We start from the raw sequence: 24,981 nt of genomic DNA on the forward strand, positions 1-24,981 counted from the left end.
ATAAAAGTGGTATTTTCCCCTCTACACCTGCTGTATTTTCTTTAAAATTACCAGTTCATTTTAAAACATTTTGAAAAGAAAAATAACAAATACAATTAACTGTAATCCGAACATCAAAAGACAAATATTACTTAAAACCCCAGGGCTTAAAAAGACATGGCTAATAGTGTGCGCTCAATATTTTTTAAGTGAGTGAATTAAAGAATTCTGATTTTTATACAGTTAAAAAATATTTTACTTTGAATATTTCAGGCTTATACATATAAATACAGTTTTATTTCCATTTTTTTAATCCTAACATTCTAATGTGATTATATCAAGACACTTTTGTATGCAAGTGACAGAAAAGTAATTCAAACTGGTTTAGGGGGAAATAAACAATTTTTGAAAAGATAGTAGCTTACATCGAAAAATTGAAGGGAATTTTAACCTTCAGATTCTGAAAGGAGGAGTGTTCTTGCTCAGCCTCAAAAATACCAGGCACTCAAAATCATTCCAGGAATCTTTCTGCCACTTTTACTAACTCTTCCCTGTATATCAGCTTTTCTCCCTGCCCAGGGCATTCTTCCAGATGGTGGGAAATACATCGAAGATCCCAAACATTCCATATTATAGATTAGGAAGGAAGAAATGAAGCTGTCTTTGTTTGCAGATGACATAATCATCTATTTAGGAAATCCAAAAGACTAGACAAAAACACCTGGAACTAATAAACAATTATAGCAAGGTTGCAAGATACAAGATTAATATATAAAAGTCAATCATTTTCCTGTAAACTAGCAAAAAAACCAGTAGAATTTGAAATTATATATAACTATAACTATATATCACAATACCATTTAAATTTGCACTCGAAAAAACCAAAATACTTAGATATAAATCTAACAAAATGTGTACAAGGTCTACTATATGAGGGAATCTATAAAACCCTGATAAATGAAATCAAAGAAGAACTAAATATATGAAGAGATACTCCATATTCATGGACAGAAGACTCAATATTATAAGAATGTCAGTTCTTCCCAATTTGACCTAGAGATTCAACACAATCCTTTTTTTTTTTTTTTTAAGATTTTATTTATTTATTTGACAGAGACAGCCAGCGAGAGAGGGAACACAGCAGGGGAGTGGGAGAGGAAGAAGCAGGCTCCCAGCGGAGGAGCCTGATGTGGGGCTTGATCCCAGATCGCCGGGATCACGCCCTGAGCCGAAGGCAGACGCCCAACAACTGCACTACCCAGGCACCCCTCAACACAATCCTAATCAAAATCCCAGGCAAGTTATTTTGTGAATATCAACAAACTAATTCTAAAATATATATGGATAGGCCAAACATCCAGAATAGTCATCTCAATATTAAAGAAGAACAAAGTACTTCTATACAACTTCAAGACTTACCATAAACTAGTAATAGACATTGTGGTATTGGTGAAAGAATAGACAGATCAATGGAACAAAACTGAGAACCCAGAAATTAATCCCCATTAATATAGCTGACTTTTGAGAGGAACAAAGACAATGCAACAGAGAAGAGATAGTCTTTTTTAACAAATGGTGTTGGAACAATTGAACATCCACATGTAAAAAATTTAATCTCTTTACAAAAATCAACTCAAAATGGATTATAAACCTGACTATAAAATGCAAAGCTACAAAACTCCTAGTATTTAACATAGAAGAAAACATAAAGGGTCTTGGCTATGGTGATGACTTTTTGGATTCAACACCAAAGGCATGATCTGTGGAAGAAATAATTGGTAATCTGGACTCACAGAAATTAAAAACCTCTGCACTGAAAAAGACTCTTTCAATAAAATGAGAGGACAAGCCACATACCAGGAGAAAATATTTGTAAAAGACATCTGATACAAGACTGTTATCCAAAATATACAAAGAATTCCTAAAACTCAAAAATAAAAAAAAAAAAAACCCAATTAAAAAAAAAAAAAACAATCACCTTAACAGACACATCACCAAAGAATATAAACAGATGGCAAATAACTGTATGAAAAGGTGTTCAACATCATCTATCATTAGGGAATTGCTAATTAAGACAACAATGAGATACCATTACACACCTATTAGAACAGCCAAACCCAAAACACTAAAAATATCAAAGGCTGGTGGGAAGGTGGAGCAACAGCAATAGGGACTCTCATTCATACTGATGGGAATGTGAGATGGTACAGCCAGTTCAGAAGGCAGTTTGTCAGTTTCTATAAAACTAAAACGACTCTTACCGTATGATCCAGCTATCATACTCTTTGGTATTTACCCAAATGAATTGAAAACATACCAACACACAAAAAAATTGCAAGTTTATTTATAATTGAAAAAACTTGGAAGTAACCAAGACGTTCTTCAGTAGGTGAAAGGATAAATAAACTGGAGTACATCCAGACAATAGACTATTATTCACTGCTAAAAAGAACTGGGCTATCAAGCCATGAAAGGATGTGGGGGAGGGGGGACTGAAATGCATAGTACTAAATCCATCTGCAACAGCTGCGGACTGTATGATCCCAACTATTGGACATTTTGGAAAAGACAAAACCATGGAGATAGTAAAAATATCAGTGGTTGCCAGTGGTTGGGGAGAAGGAGAGATGAATAGGAGCACAGAAGACTTTGAGGGCAGTGAAACTATTTTGTATGATATGACAATGGTGCATGTATACCATCATACATTTGTCCAAATCCCTAAAATGTACAACACCACGACTGAACCTTAATGCTGTAGGCTGAAAGTTTATGTCCCCTCAAAACTCATATGTTGAACTTCCTAATGTAATGTTAGAGATGATTAAATCATGAGTGTGGCACCCTTGTGAATGGAAATTAGTTCCCTTATAAAAAGACCCCAGGGAGCTCCCTCACCCCTTCCACTCTATGAGAACTCAGCAAGAAGACAGCCATCTATGAATCAGGAAGCTGGCTGTCACCAGACATTGAATTTTCCAGAACTTTTTCTTGGATTTTGCAAACTACAGAAGTATGAGAAATGAATTTCTGTTGTTTACAAGCCACTCAGTTTATGACATCCTATTATAGAAGCCTGAAGGGACTAAGCCACGTAATGTAAACTATGAGTGATAATGATGTGTCAATGCAGGTCTATCAGTTGTAACAAATGCACCACTGTGAGAATATTGATAGTGGGGAAGGTTGTGCATGTGTGGGAAGTGGGGGTAGATGGTAACTCTCAGTACTTACTGTGGACCTAAAACTGCTCTAAAAATATAATTTATTAAATTTTTTAAAAGGCAGGAAAAAGGAACGGAAAGTGTGGTAAATAGAAAGTATAAAATATGATGGCAGAAATAAATTCAAATGTATCAGTAATAACAATAAATAGACACAAGTCAATATCATTAGTTGACAGAAATTCTTAAAATGTATTTAAAAAGAAATCTGTTATATGAGGTACACAAGCAGCACACATAAAACAATGACAGAGAAAGATTGCAAGTGAAAGGATATGAAATGACAGGCAAATACTAAGGGGAGCTAAGCTAGTCTAATGATATTAATCAGATAGTCTGAATTTAAGGCAGAATGATTATTAGAGATAAAGTCATTACTCTACACAATGATTAAAGGAATAATTTGACAAGATGCTATAATTCAAAACAGGTATGAGCTTAAAACATTCTCAAAATAAATAATTCAAAATCTGCCTGTATTGTGAGGAAAAGTGGACATATCTTCAGTTAGTGTGGGGGACAATAATACTCCCCCTTTTTTAGAAACTAACCGATCAATCAGGACAAAAGTAAGAATATAAATGATTTAAACAAAACAAATGTTAATTTCTATACATTGATATGAATATTAAACTCTTAACCCTTACAATGAATGATTATATTCTCTTCAAGCAAAAATTAAGCATGTATTAAACAGCAATACAACAAATACCAAAGATCATATTATAAAGACTATACCTAGCATAGTCAGTATTTTATTTTTATTGTTTTAAAGACTTATTTATTTATTTGAGAGAGAGAAAGCCCTAGAGAGAGCATAAGTGGGGTAGACGGGCTTGAGGGAGAGGGAGAAGCAGACTCCCTGCTGAGCAGGGAGCCTGTGACCGGGGCTCAATCCAGGACAGACACTTAACTGACTGAGCCATCCAGGAGCCCCACCTACTCAATATGTTAGAGAGTAAACTCAAGATACGGCCTCTCCAGGCAATAATAATAGTAACAACAACAATAATAAGTAAAGTAAATACTATAGAATAGTGATCCTTTTAAAAATGTTATTTTTTAAAAAATATGAACAATTGGTGCTCACTTGAAATTTCGTTTCTGTGTTCTGAGACAGCAAGTTGTTTTCTTTTTTACTTTTATTGAATGTTAAATTATATAAGATATGCTGTTTGTTTATTTATTTATTTATTTAAAGATTTTATTTATTTATTTGACAGAAAGAGAGACAGCCAGCGAGAGAGGGAACATAAGCAGGGGGAGTGGGAGAGGAAGAAGGAGGCTGCCAGCGGACTAGCCTGATGTGGGGCTCGATCCCAGGACTCTGGGATCACGCCCTGAGCCAAAGGCAGACGCTTAATGACTGAGCCACCCAAGTGCCCCAGATATGCTGTTTATAAATTATAAATGTAATACCTTTTAAAATAAAAACACAGGGGCGCCTGGGTGGCACAGAGGTTAAGCGTCTGCCTTCAGCTCAGGGCGTGATCCCAGCATTCTGGGATCGAGTCCCACATCAGGCTCCTCCGCTATGAGCCTGCTTCTTCCTCTCCCACTCCCCTTGCTTGTGTTCCCTGTCTCACTGGCTGTCTCTATCTCTGTCAAATAAATAAATAAAATCTTTAAAAAAATAAAATAAAATAAAATAAAAACACAATACAATAGGACAAATTAAGATATCTTACCTATATGAAATAATAATGACATGTTTCTTTCTCTTTCAAGATCCAGTAGGGTGTTTTTACCCCTCTGTTCCTTTTCCAATAGTTCTTCCCTGAACTGCCTTTAGGACATCATCCTTTTCTTTTGTTTAGAGGTAAAGCTGAATATAATCAACCATAAGACTAATTTCAATTTCTATGTCTGTTTTGAGCAAGTCCCCATTACACTCATTTCTGGTGTCAATCTAAATAACATTCAGCTGAATGACCTCTCAATAATAGCATTTGAGCATAGAATACTAGTATTTTACTTCCCCACAATACCAAATTTTTAAACTTGTTGGCATTACTTTCTGTTTCTCCAAAGTTGCCCTTTTACCTTGTTCTACAGTCTTGTTTAGGTAAGCCAGTGTTTGCAATCAAGTTCTTTGCATCTATAAATTCATCTTATAGAATATCCATCTCTAAAATAGCCAACATTTTTAAACACTGAATCACATTGAATGTCATCAGATTTTAATCTCTCTTTTTCAGGAAAAAAAATTATTTTAAAGCATAGAGGCAATCAGAATTTGTGAAATTGAAATTACATCCCACTAAGTTATACTTTTAGTAAAGAAATTGAAGAAGTCCTGCTTACCTCACTGTCCTTTTTGGATCACATTCTTGGGTTCTGAAGCAGTCTTATTTCTATTTAAAAAATTATTCATTTTTCACAATATAAGTTTTTGTCATGACCTGCACATCACAACTAGCAATTCAGGTCGCAGTTAGTTAACTCCATTTTTAGACTCCCTATGACCTCTTCAAAAGACCACCAAAGAGTTGCAGAGAAATAGCACAGATATTTTTATTTTACTGTAATCGTTTCCTCTACACTCAACATCAATGTATTTTCAAACGGGAGAAGGACATTCTTCTTTCCCACATTTTGAAAATATGATTTTATGGCAGATTTTTAAAACATCTTTTCTATGGGAGACAATAATGATATACATATTATAAAAACTTCTACAAGTCAGAGACTTCATTGTTACGTGCTTTTCATGAAATAAGAAGTGACAAAAAACTTTCATTATAACCGTACCAATATCATAGGTAAGCAAATCATGCCTCTTTTTAGTATACAAGATATGCAGGACATTTTAGCAGATTAGAGTTGTTCATTTTCTTTGGCAAAAAGTTTATAGATGAATGGAATTTGCCAAATTTTATATTTACACTTTCTGCTGAATATGCAGACAGATGAGCGTGGCCTGGTTTGTATTTAGACGAGATATCAGCAATCTACTCTTTTGTAGTTTCTATGATTTCATTAAAGTTTTCATAGAAATTAAGCAGACTGAACCTTCATTTCAGAAATTAAAGTATGTAGAAGCGAAGGGGAACATTTTTTGTCATTGTTGTTTTTGTTGCTGTGATTTGACCTCTTCACTCAATACACTATAAAAAAGCATGATAATTAGTAAGATCTGACAGAAACAGCTCTACCTGACAAGGAACAAACACTAGACATTCTTTTTTAAACACGACACATTTTAGTTGCAACCTCTATATCAGGAAGTGTAACATTACTCATTGCCATTGAGCAATCAAGGGATAGATATGGTCATGTATGTTCATGCATGTGATCTGTTAAAACTAATTCAGCAGCCATAATTTTTGACTGAGCAGTGGTGTCTTTGGGAGATTAAAAAACAAACAAACAAACATGATTGATTTAGAAGTACTTGGCTGGTTTTTGACTTACGGATTCAGTTTTCATACAGGCTTTCTCCCCCATGCCCACCTTCAAATTATTTTCTTCATATTTTACAGTATGATTTGTTTGGTTACATAGCTCCTGAGCCTGTTTTTATTTGTCATTAAAATTACACAGTTGTTTAGTCTTCTTTTCCATTGAGTTCTAGGTAACGCTGATGTTAATATTATATTTTTTCTCATTTTCATTATCTAAACTCTTGGAAAAGCTGGTCACAGTATTCACCATGTTTGAAACTAAACTAGTTGTATCTTGATACAAGGACAATAGTTAATCCACAGGCAAAAGGCAAATTGTTAATGTTCACAAATACAACACATTTAAGGTACACAATTATCTTCAGTCAATCAAGTGATGGCAACATTGCATGATCCATTATCAGGAACTACAAATCATGACTGCCAACATCAGTGGTCAGGGAAAACTAGCAACAGGGACAATGGAGGGCAAGGATCCCTGCTGTGTCTATTTAATACTAAAAACCGTGTTGCTTCTAGTACCTATTTTTGGTTGCTATATGACTTTTGTTCTTTTCTCCCCAACTTCCACATGTATCAGTGAAAAGTGGGACACTTGGAGTTCCAGAGAGTAGTTTCCCAGGATGGAGGACTCTTGGTACTAAATTAAGACAGCCCCAGGAAAACTGGGATGGTTGGTCAGTTTAGCTATCCATGATGCAAAGCTATGCACAGTAGTCCTAGCAAAGAAAAACTAGCTTCTGATTTCCATGCATTTGGAAAATTTAAGACACACTTACAGACTTCTGGATTTATCTTCTCAATTCAGGTATTGCATATTAGATAATCTATTAATATTAGTCACCATATTAACAGATTAAAGGAGAAGACCAAAGATAATGTCACTAAATGCAGAAAAAACATGGCATCCATTTATAAAGAAAACTCACAGCAAACTACTAAAATAAATTTCTTTAACCTGATATTTGTAACGAACAACAAAATATAGAAAATATTCTTAATATTGTATTTTTGGAGGCATTATCTTTAAAATCAGAAGCAAGGCAAGAGGGTTCATGATCTTTGTATCTTAAACATTGTACTGGAGATCCTATTCATTGTAAGACAAGAATAAAAAAACTGAAAGTGAGTGAGAAAAAAAGCTATAATTACGCATAATTGAGACTATATAGTTAATTATGTTTGATGGATTTGAGAACAATTTCTGAAATCAATAACATTACTTTGCCACAATAAAATAATTAAGAAATGCAGCTTAATAAATATAACATTCATGAAATCAACCCAAATCATAAGATTTCTGGGAATTAATCCAACCAAGATTAGTGCAAATTCTCTATGGAAAAAAATATAAAACTTTATTGAAGGGCATAAAAGAGGGCAAATAAATGGAGAGATTATAACATATTCAGAATCAGAAGACTCAAAATTATAAAGATGTCATGTCGCCCAAGTTAAATATGAAATTAAATATAAAGCAGTTTCAATTAAAATCCCAATATGATATTTTATGAACTTGTAAAGCTATGCTAAAATGTCTATGTGAGACTTATGGTCCAAGAACAGCCCAGCTAACTTTGAAGAGTTATCCAACAACATATAAAACTCACAATAAAATTAGACTAATTATAAGAACACTACAAAAAAAACCTGAGGCAATGTAACAAATGAGAGAATCTAGAAACAGACAAGTATGTATATATATATTTCCCATATATACATGTATATAGGAAATGACATTACAAACACTGGAGAAAGAATGGAATAACTGGCAATCTATATGGAAACATTTAAATTGGATCCTAACTCATACCTATACATTAAATTCCAAATGGGTTAAAGATGCAAATATGAATATTATTAAAACATAATGTACAAGGTATCTTTATGACATCAGTAATGTCATTAAATTTGATAACATTTGACATTTAAATTTTTACATTAGTAAACAATACTAAAAACAAAAACAACCATCAACCAAATGAAAAACAAGGGAAAGCCTTGGAGAAAGTATGTGCAACACATTTGTTTAATAAAAGTTCAAAATTTAGAGAATATGAAACTCCTATATATCTATTAAGTGAAAAAGAAAAGCACCCCCATCAAAAAAAATGAGCAAATTTATAAAAAAGCAGTTAATGGAACAGGAAAATTAAACCAACGATAATAAACTCGTTGTCAAATTAATTTCACTAAAAACCAGAAAATGCAAATCAAAATTATAAGATATCATTAAATCATATGATAACAAATAGGAAGTTTGAAAGCACTAAGTGTTGATGAAGCTGTAGGAAATAGAATTTCTCTTGCATAGCTATCGGTACAGCAATGAGATACAATTCATTTGCAAAGCAATCTGAAAATATGCAATAAAATTATAAATTTTCATATTCTTTATTATTTAATAATTTACACTCATGGGTTCACAGGCAACACTGCACAAGAAAACATATTTAAGCATGTTAATTGCATGATTGCTTGTAATAGGGGAAAGATGGAAGCAACCCAATTATTCCTCCGCAAGAGAATGTATAAATGAAATGATCTGAATATATGCATTTAACAAAGTGTTGACTAATAAAAAATAATTAAGATAAATGAACAAATTCTGCACTATTCAGCAAGGATAAATCTTTAAAATCTTTTTGAGTTATAAAAGGAAATTACGAGGTAGTATATACATTACACCATTTTTGTATTTTTAAGCCATAGAAAGCAATAACACAATGGTAATAAATGCATTTATATCTGCCAAGTGACCAAAACATGTATCAGATTGAAATATACTGATTTCAGGTGAGTCTTTCCCGGTAGAGATTAAGAAAGCGAATGGGGGTGGTGAAGACAGACTTTAATAAACCTGTCAAATTTTATTTCTTTTCATTAAGCAATGACCAATGTGAACATCTATTTTATTGTGGTTTGGGATATATTGGTAAAAGTGTATCTGGGCCCGATTTCAATGTGTGTGTGTGTGTGTAATCTTCCCACACCAACAAACAATTCTCAGACACCAGCAGGGTGTCTGAGAATTGAACTCAATTCTGCCACTGTTTTCCTGGAGATAGCTTCAGATTCCACTGGTTAAAGGTTCAGTCCCACAAGATTCACACACACACGTTCAGATGCCAGTCACAAACTCAGGTTGTTACCCGTACTTCTGACCAACTAGCTATAGATCAGAGGTTCCCATGACCTCCTGTTTGACATTCAGATGCCATTCACAAGTCTAGAATGTTAACCTGGACTTCCGACTAACCAGTCATAAATCAAAGGTTCCCACGACTCCCTGTTTGGGTTCATTGTTTTGCTAGAGTGGTTCACAGAACTCAGGGAAACATTTTACTTACTAGATTATACTGGTTTATTATAAAAGGATATAACTCAGAAACAGCCAGATGGAAGACACAAATAGGGCAGGGTATGGGGAAAGCGTACGGAGCTTTCATGCTCCATGAGTACATCAGTCTCCCAGCTCCTCCACTGTGTTCACCAACATGGAAGTTCTCTGAATCCCATCTTTTTGGGTTTTATGGAGGCTTCATTACACAGGCATGACTGATTAAATCATTAACAATGGGAGATTGAACTTAATCTCCAGCCCCCTCCCCTCCCTAAAGTCCAAGGGGTGGGACTAAAATTCCAACCCTCTAATCATAGGTTGGCTCCACTGGCAACCAGCTCCCATGCTTAGGTGCTTTCCAAAAGTTACTTTACTGACATAACAAAAGATAACTTTATCACTCTCAACACTTAGGAAATTCCAAGGGTTTGGGAGCTAAGAGCCAGGAGCCATGGGTGAAGACAGATGTAGGTAAGAAATATATTTTGGTCATCTGGATGCGCAAATATATATACATATTTAAATCACAATCTTACAACTGGTATCTATAATGTTTAATGATCAATTGAAATACTTTGTAATCAATAATTTGTGTGTGTATTCCAGATAATGAGAAATATGAATTAATTATGTGCTAACTAGTCCATATATGACTTATTATGCTAATAATTACACTGATTTTGGTGCAATATTTTAAGAGAGACGTTGACCATTAAAAGAAGGGAGTATGTCTACATGTGCATGGACAGGAAGGTGATGGTGAATTGAGTAATGTAACCAAGAGTATTTTAGTACCTAAGGTATACCAAATTTCCTATGGAAGTGCCATTAATGTGTGTATAGGTACACATCAAAGAAGTCAGTTAACATGCACAAAATCAAATAATTGAGAAGGTTGAAACCAGCACTGAACCTATGTATCTTCATTAAAATAGTCATGGTCTTTCTTCTCATCCATTTTTCCTTCCTGAAAGGATTTGAGGCAATATAGTATAGTGGAAGGAAGCTGAGGGATCAGGATTATACAAACCATCTACACATAGCTTTAATAAAAAAATCCACGAGAGCAATTGCTGGGCATTGTTTTAGTTTCTCATGGCTGCTGGGACAATTACCATAAACTTGGTGACCTAACACACACACAAAGATTATTCCCTCACTGTTCTAGAGGCCAGAGGTCCTAAATCAGTATCCCTGACCCCAAATCAAGGTGTGGGCAGGCCTGCATGACCTCCTGAGGACCTAGGGAAGAATCCACTCCTTGCGTCTGCCAGGTTCTAGTGGCTGTCAGCATTCCCTGGCTTATGGTCACATCACTCTAATCTCTACCTTCGTGGTGCAATATCTTTCCTTTTCTGTCATGTGTCAAATTGCTCTCTGGCTCTCTAATGTAAGAATACATGAGATTTGGGGGGGGGGAGGCGTGTGGCTCAGTCAGTTAAGCATCTGCCTCCAGGACAGGTCGTGATCCCAGGGTCCTGAGATTGAGACCCGAGTGGGGCTCCTTGCTCAGCAGGCAGCCTGCTTCTCCCCCTCCTTCTACCTGGTGCTCCCCTGCTTGTGCTTGCTCTCGCTCTCTGTTAAATAAATAAATAAATTCTTAAAAAAATAATATATGAGATCATATTTAGAGCCCACCAGGATAATCTGCCCTTGTCAAAATGATCAACTTAATTATATCTGCAAAGTTCATTTTTGTCACATAAGGTAACACTCATACATTCCAAGATTAGGGTGTGACTATCTTTTAGGGCCATTATTCAGCCTACCATAGATATAAAGAGACATTAGGGGTACCTACTGTTTCTATTTGCCTATTATCTTTTCATGCTTTCTACTTGTTATGTTCACTCTCATTTCATAAAGTACTTTTTCTCTCTTGCTGCATATAGTTTTGATGGAGGGAGTCCAATTACAGCTGCCTAATCCTTGGACACAGGATTACACATGTGGATATGACTTGTATTACATTGATATGGTAGGTCATTTCATGAGTCCAGTCTGACTATTTGGACTTCAGTGTCCAGTGTTTTATATATGGGGACAAAGAGAAAGGCCTTTGTTTTTTGGAATCTGGAGCTAAACTGATTAAAACTTGATGCTGGCAATAGGACAGGTAGGGGGCATATTTAGAGGAGAAAAGAAAGAGACAAGTACTCAGAGAATCTGAACAGAAAGAGAATGCTCTTGATGTCCACTCTTCCAACAGCCTAGTTCCATTCCTGACTTTCTTAGTTCTGTGAGCTGATTAAAATCCCTGTGTTGGCTTCAACTAGCTTGAATTGAGTATCTCCCTAGAATCTCTCATGGACAGCACTGACAATCCTGCAGTAAAAAGAATTCCACCCCCACTCCCCCAAAAAAGGAATTCCCAATGAATTTGGATGGAAGATCTGTGTTCCCTCCTTCTATAGTCTCTTGCTTCCAAATGCAATAAAATAATAAATAAATAAATCTAGAAAAATAAAAATAGATCATTAAGTATTGGCAATGACAGTTCTAATACTGTACTTTAAGGGCATATACATTTTCTGAAACAATTTAGATATAACACAATTATATTACCCAGTCATGAAGAAATAGATACAATGTCAAATACAGAGGACTCTAAGCTTATTTTTGTTGCAGAGAATATTACAATGATCAATAGAAATTATCAAAATAAGCATCCATGAACCAACTTCCAAACAAACAAAAAAACAAACAGCTAAATAAATGTTCAAACAAAATCCAGCAGTCATCCTCTGTATCCCTTAAAATAGCTTAAAGTTTCCTGCTAAAATTGTTTCAAAGGAGCCACTTATATTCTATGTTCCTGACTCATGTTTTTTTATACCTCTAATTTCTTAAAGTAAAGAAAAATTATTCTAGAATTCTATCAGAATTCATAACATTTTAGGTACTTGGGCACCATGATGCCCAATTCAATAAACGCACTGAAAAACATACTATTTGTCTTACAAGTATATTTTTTATATTTAATTTAAGAATTGATAAATCAGTTTATTTGTAGCCATTTCTAAAATAAAACAAAACTGAAAACGCATCAGGCTCTTTGTCTGCAACATAACTTTCCATTATAAAATTTTTTCTACGGGAACACTGGATCTGATATTCCTCATTTTAACATATACTGATTTTTACAGGAATGCAAACCTCAGAATATTTGAAGGATGATTGTAAACTATTACTTTTAAAACACAGTTTTAGCAAGTATAAGTAGATGGCACATTCTGATTGAAATAATTAGAAACACCATCACTGTGAATAAATTAGACAAATAATCAATAGATCTTAGTAACCTAAATGCTGTCCCTAAGCATGTAATGGATCACCCTTGAGATAATTAGCCCAAGGGTTTAAATGGGATGCTAAAGATCATGATATTTAACTAAATATGTACTTGTAAGATTTATAGAGGGGAAAAAATTTTCTATACTAACACATAGCACCTCTTATCCTTTGCACAATGTGGAATAAAACTGCCTTTGATCATGAGAAAAGGACACTGGACAGAAGGTTCTGTTTCAAAAGAAGATCATTATAGTGGGCAGGGTGATCATTTACATGGCTTCTTCCTGTTTAGTAATACAAATCCTAATCTGATTAAGATATCCAAATTTGAGTCATAGCTAGGCCTTGGGTAGAGCCAACTATATAGCTAATGCCTAAATTTGGATTAAATTAATCAATGTATTCTATTCCCATGACAAACATCATGGCACATATATGAGTTAAACATTCCAGTTGAAGTGTGTCTTAGAGTTTTCCTGGCCATGTTAGGATACAAGCATTCATCTCTTCCTTTGCATGCCAAAGTATGCTAGTGTGAAAACTGAAGCCACCTTGAGAAATGCTGCCTGAAGTAGAAGCCACCATGCACAACTAAGATTTTTTATTTTATTTTATTTATTTATTTGAGAGAGAGAGAGAGGGAGGGAGAGCATGAGCAGGGGTGGAGGCAGAGGGAGAAAAGGCAGAAGGAGAAGCAGACTCCCCTGCTGAGCAGGGAGCCTGACGTGGGGCTCAATCCCAGGACCCTGGGATCATGACCCAAGACAAAGGCAGACACTTAACTGACTGAGCTACCCCAGCGCCCCATACAATTAAGATATACATACACATACACGAAAGTGGAACTGGGAAACTGAAATCAACTGGCCCTGAACTTTATCTTTGGACAACCATTTATGACACAACAAATTTCTAGACTGTTAGAGCCAGTTTGAATCAGTTTCCATGACATGTAGCTGAAGTCATTTTATCAGATACAATCACCAACAGTAAATTATGTTATGCTGGTAGTAGCTTAACTTCAGTGTACAAAGAATAAAAACTAAATGGATGATGAATGATTGATATCTAAACAAAAAAGGTTAAGTCACATTAATTAAAAAGTAGGAGAGTGAAATACAGAGGGAATTTACTTTGTGAAATATAGCCTTGCGAATGTATTCACAGAGGTTTCAAATAATTCAGGCCTATTTCTTAATAAAACCACTAGGCTAAATCTCCAGAAAAGGCCCAAAAATTTAAATAAAAAGAATAGCTTTGTTTAACTAATCATGAAGGTGTTCTAATTTAAGTACTACTCAGTAAGATCTGAGGATATTCACAACGAGTTTTGCCTTAATGGGACTCCTTAGGCTATTCTCAAGGAAAGAATTGTCAGGTCTTAGAATAAAAGAACAAATTTATGGATTCACTTAAAACAGTAGTCTCTTTGAGTTTCAGGAACAGCAATCTATTAAAATAGTATAGAGATTGAAATTTTGCTGAAAACATTAATATTGGAATGAGACAGAAGGTCACGGTAGAATTATCACAAGCATGTAGGGGAATCATGCATTTTAAAACCTCGGAGGAATATTTGTTAACATCCCCTTTGGTATAAATATTCTCTTGATCACTAAGAAACTGCACATAGGTTGTATTTCCCAACTCGGAACAGGTAGCATGGTGTAGAAGGACATGTCCTTTGATTTTCTGCTTTCTTTCCTTGATCCATGAAAAAGAAGTTTCTTTCAATATCCTCTACTGTTCCAGGGCAATATGGATAAAACATTTCCACTTCTCCTCCAGCTCTTAGGAGCTTTAACCCCTCATCATGGTAGCATTAGTGACTTATCTCACCCTCCAGTTCAAAAAATAAGTTAATATTTTGGGCCATTTCTGAAGCTACATTTACTCCTCAATTTGTTCAGAGTTCTTTTTTTTTTTTTTTTAAGATTTTTTAATTTATTTTTTTGAGAGAGAAAGAGAGCAGAGTGAGTGAGAACACAAATGGGGGGAGGGACAGGAGACGGAGAAGCCGGATCCCAGGAGCCTAGGATTGCGACCTTAGCTGAAGGCAGACACTTAACTGACTGAGCCACCCAGGTGCCCCTATTCAGAATCCTTAAAGACCAGTTCACATCTTCAAGTCACAACAGAGAACTCAGATATATTATGAATTATATGAAACTTGGCATTTAAATGCTCACATTCTAAATATTGAAGGAGTGCTTGTTGATGAATAATAGTTTGGCTGGTGGAAAAAGAGATATTTCAAGGGAGAGTATTAATATTGGTTATAAGAAATAAAGGATAAGGTTGAAACAATGTCTAAAGAGAGGAGTAAAAAGGTAGCATGTTTACAACGTAGTGATACCTCCCCCAGGCTGCTTGGTTTGACATGACATTAATAGTGTTAAAATGGCTCTCTATGGACACACTTTGCTGTTAGATTATTGCTTGGATTCTTATAGCTGCTTCTACTCAAGTACATTTAAATCTACTCAAATATCTCATTTAATTCCCACTGTAACCCTACAGGGAGATATCACTAGCTACGTTTGATAAATAAAAAGGTGGAAGATAGTTTTTTTAAATGTGCAAGTTCTAAAGAGCTAGTGGGGGAAAAAGATAAGAATTATTTTTTCAGTGATAAGCTATAACAATAAATTACACATTTTATTACTTAACATGAACTTTTAATCTACATGAAAAATAATTTTCAGGGTTTTGAGAGATTCCTAGGAAAAATAGTTGAAAGTATCCTTGGTACTTCAAATTAAAAGACCCCTATAAACTGTGTATCTTTAATGAAAAAATTTGCTTAATAGAATTTTTGTCAGACTTTCATTACAATATTTGAAAAACAACATATAATTTAGTAAAACCGTTTACTGTACTACTGCCAAGAAGCAGCAGACAATCCATGGTTTGTCTTTGTGTTTGTTTCAGTATTTGGATGGTACTTGTGAAAATAGATAATATTGAGTCACAAAAATGACACTTGCATCTTCCTGAATCATTATTCAGTTAGATTAGCAAAGGAATGAGACATCTTTTTCAAATTCACCAGACTTGCTCAGCATAATTTTCCAGTCCTAATTCCACAAAGCACAACTCTGTCCATAAAATCATAGAGGAGAGGATATGTTCCCCTTGCCTTTCTCCAAAAATTTCTCGTAAATTATAAATGGTTTAAGCCTGTGGTCTTTAGTATCCTAACTTCAATTCATCACACTCTATTTATAATATTCGTCCATTCAGCTTGTGTCTCCCTTTTCATCTCCATTTATCCAGAATTTACCCATTTGTCAAAGTCATTACACACCGTGCCTGAAAATTTCTTAACTCTTTCTCCAGACTACCTTTCACATGGTTTATAACAGATACATTAACACTTTATCATATATTAACCATATTGCTCACAAACTGATCTGTATTTTATAATCATAAGAAACTTTAAGTTCTAGGAGGGTATAGACTTTGTATTAATTTCCCCACAAAACTTAGTATTCTTAAGCCATCATAGTTAAATGTTTGCCAAGTTGAATTAAATACCTTGATGAGACAGGTGGGTCCAACCAGAGTGAATCCATTGGAAACCTCTTTAAAATGCATGACATTCCTTTCATTCACATTTCTGTAGGAAGACAGATGTAAATGTAAATCTATTCTCCCCTCTTTTGCATAGATTCAAGGAGCTTGTTGTGGCAGACCCACGGATCAGATAACAGAGCAGATTCTATCAGTGCTGTAATTACAAGTTGGCTATTTTATCTAAACACTTTGTTACACCTTGATGAAGGTCTGAGGCATTTAGTATAATACTAATGAAGTAATGTATTCAGGGCAGTCTCTTCTTCCAGAAAGCTGATCGTGAAACATACAAGATTTTTCAAATGTTCTTCTCATTTATTATAAAATATTAGCTGAATTCATGCGCATGCAGACCTAATCCTTCTACTTTTCCAAGTTAGAATCATTGCTGAAAACTGGCTCAGTTTGCTAATGACCTTGACAATGCTTGAGTTGACAAGATGTCTTGAAGATGCTGATCACTATTTCCCAGCCCACAATCTCTTCTGAAAGAATCTTTCTGGCCAACAGCTATGGTTCTCCCACTTTGAATATGGGACATACAAGCTCCCTCCCTCCTAACTGCATCTGCATGGACGTGAAGACTCCTATTCCAAAGAACAATTCATCATTTGGACTGATTCAATCAGTTAGTCTCTCCTGATAAATCCGAGACACAGATATTGAGGAGATAAAAAGATAAAAACTAAGAAGCTAAAAGCAATCTCTTATTAACAAATTATGGCAGCCCAAATTTCCTCTCTTTCTGAGGCTTTGATCAGCATTCCCTTTTTCATTAATAGCTGTATAATAAATCTCCTTTACTTGATCAAACTTAAGTAGGCTTCTGTCTCCTGCAATTAAACAAGGCTCAATACTGGTATTTATTCCTTGAGTGGAATTGCAAACAATGAGACCCTTAGAGAAAATGTGGAGCACATAGAATTGCTATTGGATAAAATTGGAACTAATTGTGATGCCCTAAATTGGAAAATTAGCATACTATGGAACATAGATCTTTGTCTGAAGTCACTCAACACATGTTCACTAAGGGTGTGATATCAGAAGCCAGATACTTTCTGTCATAGAATATTCTAAATGGATTAGTAATACAGAGACAAATGGATTAGGTGATTACTTCTGAATACATTAGGCAAGATTTTGAGAAAAAGATTAACATAGGTACTGGAGTGCTGGGATTAACACACAAAAAGAAATTTACAGCCATCCTACTGTATGAATTCTTTTTTCCCTCTATTCAGCAGGATGGGGCATCTAAAAGGCAAGTTCAGAACATTCTGAATATTTGTCCAATATTCTTAATTATAAGAATTTTAAACATATAGAAATATTGAAATAATTATACTGTAACACACATATACCTAACATCTAGCATCAGTAATTATCCAATTTTTGCTATAAAATTATATATGTGTATAAAAAAAATTTCCTAAAATACTGATAATATGTTTCAATGTCAGATGTCTTTTTCCCAATTATTCATTATGCATCTTCTAAAAATAGTATTAGCCAACATAAATATGCCATTGTCAAGTTGTCCACTATGTAGTGAGGTGCTGTTATAAGATGTTTTCTTTAGTAGTTTAAGATTTCCAATTTGTACTTATTCAAGGTTCTCTTGACTATTCCCGCCCCTTTACATTTCCACATAGCATCACCCCTCTTACTTCTGCCTGCCTGTCGAGCTGTGACATCAGTCTTCTGCTCTTTACCTGGGATTTACACCATCAGCTCCCCTGGTTCTCAGGTCTTCAGATTCAGCATGGAATTAACACCACCAGCTTCCCTGCATGTTCAGTTTGCGGATGGCAGATTCTGGGGCTTTTCAGCTCCCCTAACCATGTGAACTGATTCTCCACGATAAATCTGTCTGCCTATCTATTTACCTATCTATCTACTTATTCTTACGCATACATATATATTCATACAACATTTATAAAATGGCTTCAAAATTGCAGTATCATAACACTGTTGACAGTAAACTAAGTAAATTTTTGAAATTATTTTGCAGATTGTCAAGAGTACTATATTACTATTACTAGAATTAGAGAGTGATATAAATCGACCTTATATAAATGAGGTAGAACAAAAAATCTGCAGAAAGAACGAATAACCAAGCAGAGCTAGAGAGAAGTGAAAGTGTCAGCCCCTATATCCCCAGGTAACACAGGCCATGTCCTTTGTGCATCGTTAATATCTTTCTAAGTTCTTGTTTCTAGATAGTCCTGAGGCCCTATTGTTTGACTCATCCTTGGGTATTATGAAATACCTATTTTAATATTCCTGCACCACCATACTTTCTTTGCTTTACTCATTGCATGATGTTTTGTTTTTTTGCTTGAAAGTAATCAATTCCTTGCTAAACTAATAAACTCAATGTTGAGAAAACAAAGAATTTGGGCTGCTATGAAACTAGCGTAAGCGCCACCACTAGCACAGCTGGAGCTAATTGTGGAACTGTCAAGCCCACCCCCTTAGGATTACACGATCCTGGTAAAAATCTTTCAGAAATTCAGATATTGCCTATTTGCCCGCAGGATCTCAAGAACTTGTTTCCACAGTCTTGATCATCTTGAATCTGGTTCTGAGCTAAAGTCGGTACCAGGATTTTCTTCCCATAAAACATCATGTGACCAGTGACGAATGTGTCTCATGAGCACAGGTAACTATGTTGGAAATGTTAGAATTCTGAGAAACCATAGCTCAAATACATTTGGTCTTTTATGGTTGATTAATTCAAATAATTTAAGAAATAATTATGCAAGAATTACAACAGGCATGATCATCAAAATATGTCTATTCCTAATAATACCAACCTAGCAGTAGGAATTATTAGAAAATGACAAGAAGATTTTCCGCTCCTTAAAGTTTTCAGAAAAGTCGAACTTTCTCGGCATCCCGTTTTTCACATCAGAGAGAGTGAGAAGGAGGAAGAAACAAAGTTTTCCTATATTTGCTTGACTTTATCCTGATCTTATATGGGAATTTTAGCAAATTTTGTCTCTGGATTATACAACAGAAATCTGGTTGTGGTGGATAAGTGAGAATCTACATAAGAGTGCATATAATTATAACAAACCTTAATTAGTTTCTGATTTAAATCTAATTCTAATACATAGTTGGTCTAAAACTTCTATAGCAATCATGAAATTAATTAATATTTTAGGAGTCGAATATTCCATATGAATAAATCTATTTCAATATCTTCTAATATCTCAAATGCCAACTTTTAATTGTTAATTTTACTTCGGTGGCCTACTAGGTCAATTTACTCATTTTAATGCAATTTTATGAAGTTATTGGAACATTGCAGTGTTTGGAGAAGTATTTTTCTAATACCTTAAAATTTTCATTTGCCTTAGCTGAAAAGAAAATTTCAAAGTACATGCCCACAAATGATACCTTTAAATAAGTTTTCACTTGGATACAAGTAAGGGCCCCAAATCAATCAATCAAACAACAAAAAAAGTAAGCTTTTCTTTCTAAGGTAATTCCAAAATTATATGTAAAGCCAAGGCCAACGAAAGTAGCTGTTACTTATACAAAGTATGTGTGTCTCATTTCCCAAATCCATTTACTTTTTTTTTATGAACCACTTCCTAACTCCATTCAGTAGGTTTTTCCTCCCTTTCAAATTACCTACCCTGCTTTATCCTCTAGCAAATTGTGATAATGTTAACCTCAAGGCAGATAGATTTAGAATTGGAATATGTTCAAAATGTAATATTTTACTATTATAATATTAGCAGTAAATATAAAAATATTGACTTTAAATAATTGGAAACATGAACTTTTTAACTGTAAAAATTGCATAAGATACAATCATGATTAATATGAAATTAATGGCTTTTGAAAAAGAATGACTACTTCATTGGTAGTAAGAACCAAATTTTGTAGAGTTGTTTCAGGATTAAACACCTGCAGCATGTTCTGATATCCAAGAACAGAACTAGGCTGAAGCTAAAATGGAGCCTTGTGTGATCATTTTCAGCATTATAATTTCCTACAAAATTTGAGTGATTTGCAGAACTGTGATAGATTTCCCATGAATAGGATAGTGGCAAAAGCTTTGTAGATTCAAAAATAGTTTTGCTGAGGCAATGAGAAGTAATACACTGTCAGAATAGAAGCTGTTCATATTTTACCAAGCTGTTTATATTTTAGAAGCTGATAAAAGAATTAGTCTCTAAACATTGCAAAGTCTTGCTTCCCTTATTTTATTTTTTGCATTTTGTTTACATTATCTTTCAATTCTCTTAAAATCTCTCAACTGATGAAAAATGAAAATTGTATTCACAATTTAATAATTAAGTGTTCTGTATGATACAACAATAATTTTATAATTATCAAAATTTATAAATTTGTATTTCTGGGATGATTTGAAAAAATTGCTACCCGAAAATAAAAAAGAATCAGGAAGAAAAATTCATAGAATCCTAGAGAGGTATCAAGTCCTGGCAGATGGAGACTTGAACTGACAGAACAATGAAGGTCATTTTGCTTAAGGATTACGGAAGAGTTTTCAAGTGTGTTTCATAGGTTAATCTAACAGGGCCATTGACTGGAACTCTACATTGATTGATTTCACACAGTATTGTTTGTATTCATGAACTCTGATTTATATCAGTATCACATTAAGGCACTATCTTTCTGGGATACCAGACTCACTTAATCAGCAGCAATATGCTGATACACAAATGCTTACTTAACAAAATTGTTGAACTGTGATAAAAATGTTAAAGCAAAATGTGAAAAATACAGAATATTTTTAATATACAGATAGATTTATGTCATATTTATCCTTCATGAATGATTGCATTTCCTGTGATACCAAGTATATCCATCCAGCATATCACCTGTTGTTTGTAATAATATAGCATACTTACACAATACATTGAACATGACAGATAAACATGAGAATGGAAACTAGACTTTAAAATCTGTCTCTTCAACTATGGACTCTGAGAAACAAACTGAGGGCTTCGGAGGGGAGAGGGGTGGGGGAATGGGATAGGCTGGTGATGGGTAGTAAGGAGGGCACGTATTGCATGGTGCACTGGGTGTTATACACAACTAATGAATCATCGAACTTTACATCAAAAACCAGGGATGTACTGTATGGTGACTAACATAATATAATAAAAAAATATAAAAAAATAAAATAAAATAAAATGTGAAAATAAAATAAAATAAAATCTGTCTCTACTCGGGCACCTGGGTGAGTCAGTTGGTTAAGTGACCAGCTCTTGGTTTCGGCTCAGGTCGTGATCTCATGGGTCACGAACTCATGGGGCGGGCTATCGAGCCCCATGTCCAGCCGCTCATGGAGCCCCAGGTGGAGCTCCAAGTCTGGCTCAGTGGGGAGTCTGCTTGGAGATTCTCTCCCTCTGCCTCTGTGCCCCCCCCCCCCAATAAATACATAAATCTTTTAAAAAAATCTATTTCTTGTTTAATTTTTTAGAATTATTTATAGCTGCTGGATTTCCGAATACTTAACACACTGTTATGCTTTAGAAGTATGTTTTTCTTCAATTGTTCCTAAGTATTGTAATTTTTGATGAAATGGGTTTAGCACCACTGTTTTTGCTTTCTATTTGTGCCAAGAGTATTTTTGTTATTTTATTTCTCCATTACTGCCTCTTTGTGTGAATCAAGAATTTCACAGTAATCCATTTTATCTCTTCTATTAGTTTTTTTTTTTACTAATTACACTAAAATTAAAACATACATTCTTACCTTATTGTCTACTATATATAGTTATTCTTGCCATATTCCAAATAATGCAGAAACCTTCAAAAGAATTTACTTTACTTTTTTCTGAAGTTTTTATTTAAATTTCAGGTAGTTAACATACAGTGTAATATTAGTTTCAGGTATACAATATAGTCATTCAACACTTCCATAGAACACCCAGTGTTTAATTTCATCTGTAATGCACACCTTTATTCTATTATTCTCATATAATTTATTTCTTCATGTTATAAACCCCATAAAACATTAAAATTCATGTTGTTTTAAACAGTCAATTTTCCCTCACATTTTCGCTGATATTCATTCTATGCTGCTAATTCATTCTTGCACTTCATGCTTCCATATGAGATAATTTCTTAGGCTTAAGAACTTTCTTTAGTATTTCTTATAGTTCAAGTCCTTTGGTGACAGATACTCAGCTTTTTAAAAAAAAAACTTCATATATCATCTTTACTTCAAAAATATATTTTAGGGGCGCCTGGTGGCTCAGTCGGTTAAGTGTCTGCCTTCGTCTCAGGTCATGATCCCAGGGTCCTGGGAAGGAGCACCACCTGGGGCTCTCTGCTCAGCGGGGATTCTGCTTCTTCCTCTCCCTTTGCCCCTCCCCCTCCGCTTGTGCTCTCTATCTCTATCTCTCTCCCTCTATCAAATAAATAAACAAAATCTTTAAACAAATATTTTAAACAAATACAGAATTCTAGGTGAGCATTTTTTTTCCTTTTACCATTTTAAAGATACCCATTCACTGTCTTTTGGCTTCCGCTCTGTTGCTGAAAAGTGAGACCTATTTCTCCTGTTCCACTGAAGGTAATGTGTGTTTCTTTTCCTCTTGATATTTTTAATAGTCTATTTTACGGTTTTTAGCAGTTTTTGACCATAATATGGTTTAATTACTTTTCTTTTTCTTTTTTTTCCTGGCTAGAAAGAGTTTTTGAAACTGTGGATTAATTTCTCTATTTTAGAAAATTCTTGGCTATTATTTCCTCAAGTATCACTTATGTCCCATTCTCTCTCAACTCTCCTCCTGAGACTCCAATTAAGCATATATTAGATCATCTGATAATGTCCTTTATTTACCTAAAATAAATTGAGTCATATAATGTTTCTGCTGCCTGGCCAACTTCAATAAACATAATGCTCTTTGAGGGTTATCCATGTTGTTATGTGCAACAATATCTCAATCTTTTTTAAATTTCTGAGTAGTATTCTATTGAATGAATGTACTACCATTTATTTATCCATTCTCCTTTTTTTTTTTTTTTTTTTGAGTTTTGGCTTGGTTGTTTCTAGTAGTGGCCTATTGTGAATAAACTGGCCATGAATTAGAAAAATGTTCCTTTTTTCCTGGGGTATATATCTAGTGATGGAATTACTGTGTCAATTTATAAAATACTATCAAACATTTTACAAATTGCTTGTGCTTTTCAAGCTACTACGAGTGATATATGGCTCTCTATCATTGCCAATTTCTGATGTTGCCAGTCTGCTTAGTTGACCCAATCTGGAAAGTATGTTTTAGTTTATACTTTAATTTATAAATTTAAGTTTCATTTCCTGATGCTGAATGATGTTGATGAACAATCTGAGTGACCATTCAGATATTCTTTTTTGCTTTTGATTTTTTTGGGGTTTATGCCTGTTCAAGCCTTCTGTCTGTTAAAAAAGAAAAACTTGTTTGCTTTTTTCAAACTGATTGGTAAGAGTTATTTATGTATTTTGGATAAACGTCTTTGTCAGACATACGTATTGCAAAAGTTTTCTACCTGTATGTGCCTTGAACTTGCAATTTTAGTAGTATCTTGAGTGAGCAAAATTTCAAATTTTGATAAAGTTAAACTTAGTTTTCCTCTTATTGTTAGTACCTTTTGCGTATTACTAAAATCTTTGCATTCTCCAAAGTATGAAGATGTTTTCATATGTTTGCTCTTAGAAGTTTATTGTCCTCACTCTCACTATTTAGGTTTCTGAGCCACTTCAGGTTGATTGTTGTTAATGGAATGCAGTGAGTGAAGGTCCATGTTCTTGCCATGTAACTATCCACTTGCTGTAGCTCCTTTTATTGAAAGTACCTTCCTTTCCCCATTGAATTTCAGTAACACTGCTGATGAAAACCAAGAGCTACCAAAGAGTTATTTCAGATACCGCATTTTCTAATTCTAAAGTGTTTCTAATTTTTAATGGTCTTATTCTCTCTTTCATTACTTCATCTGTTAGTCCTCTGCGTTCACCTTTTTCTATATATTTTTTAATATGTAGCTTAACACTTAATCCTATTTGCAGGTTTGTTGTTAAAATTGAAATCTAGCTCCCCTTCGGGTCTGTGGCTACTTTATCTCTTGAATATCTGTCACTTGTTTCTTATTCATATGCCTAGTGAGTCTGTTTTGGATGCCGGCCATTGCTGAGGTTC

The sequence above is a fragment of the Ursus arctos genome, unplaced genomic scaffold (genome assembly GCF_023065955.2).
Source record: "Ursus arctos isolate Adak ecotype North America unplaced genomic scaffold, UrsArc2.0 scaffold_13, whole genome shotgun sequence".
In the NCBI taxonomy this organism is placed as follows: domain Eukaryota; kingdom Metazoa; phylum Chordata; class Mammalia; order Carnivora; family Ursidae; genus Ursus; species Ursus arctos.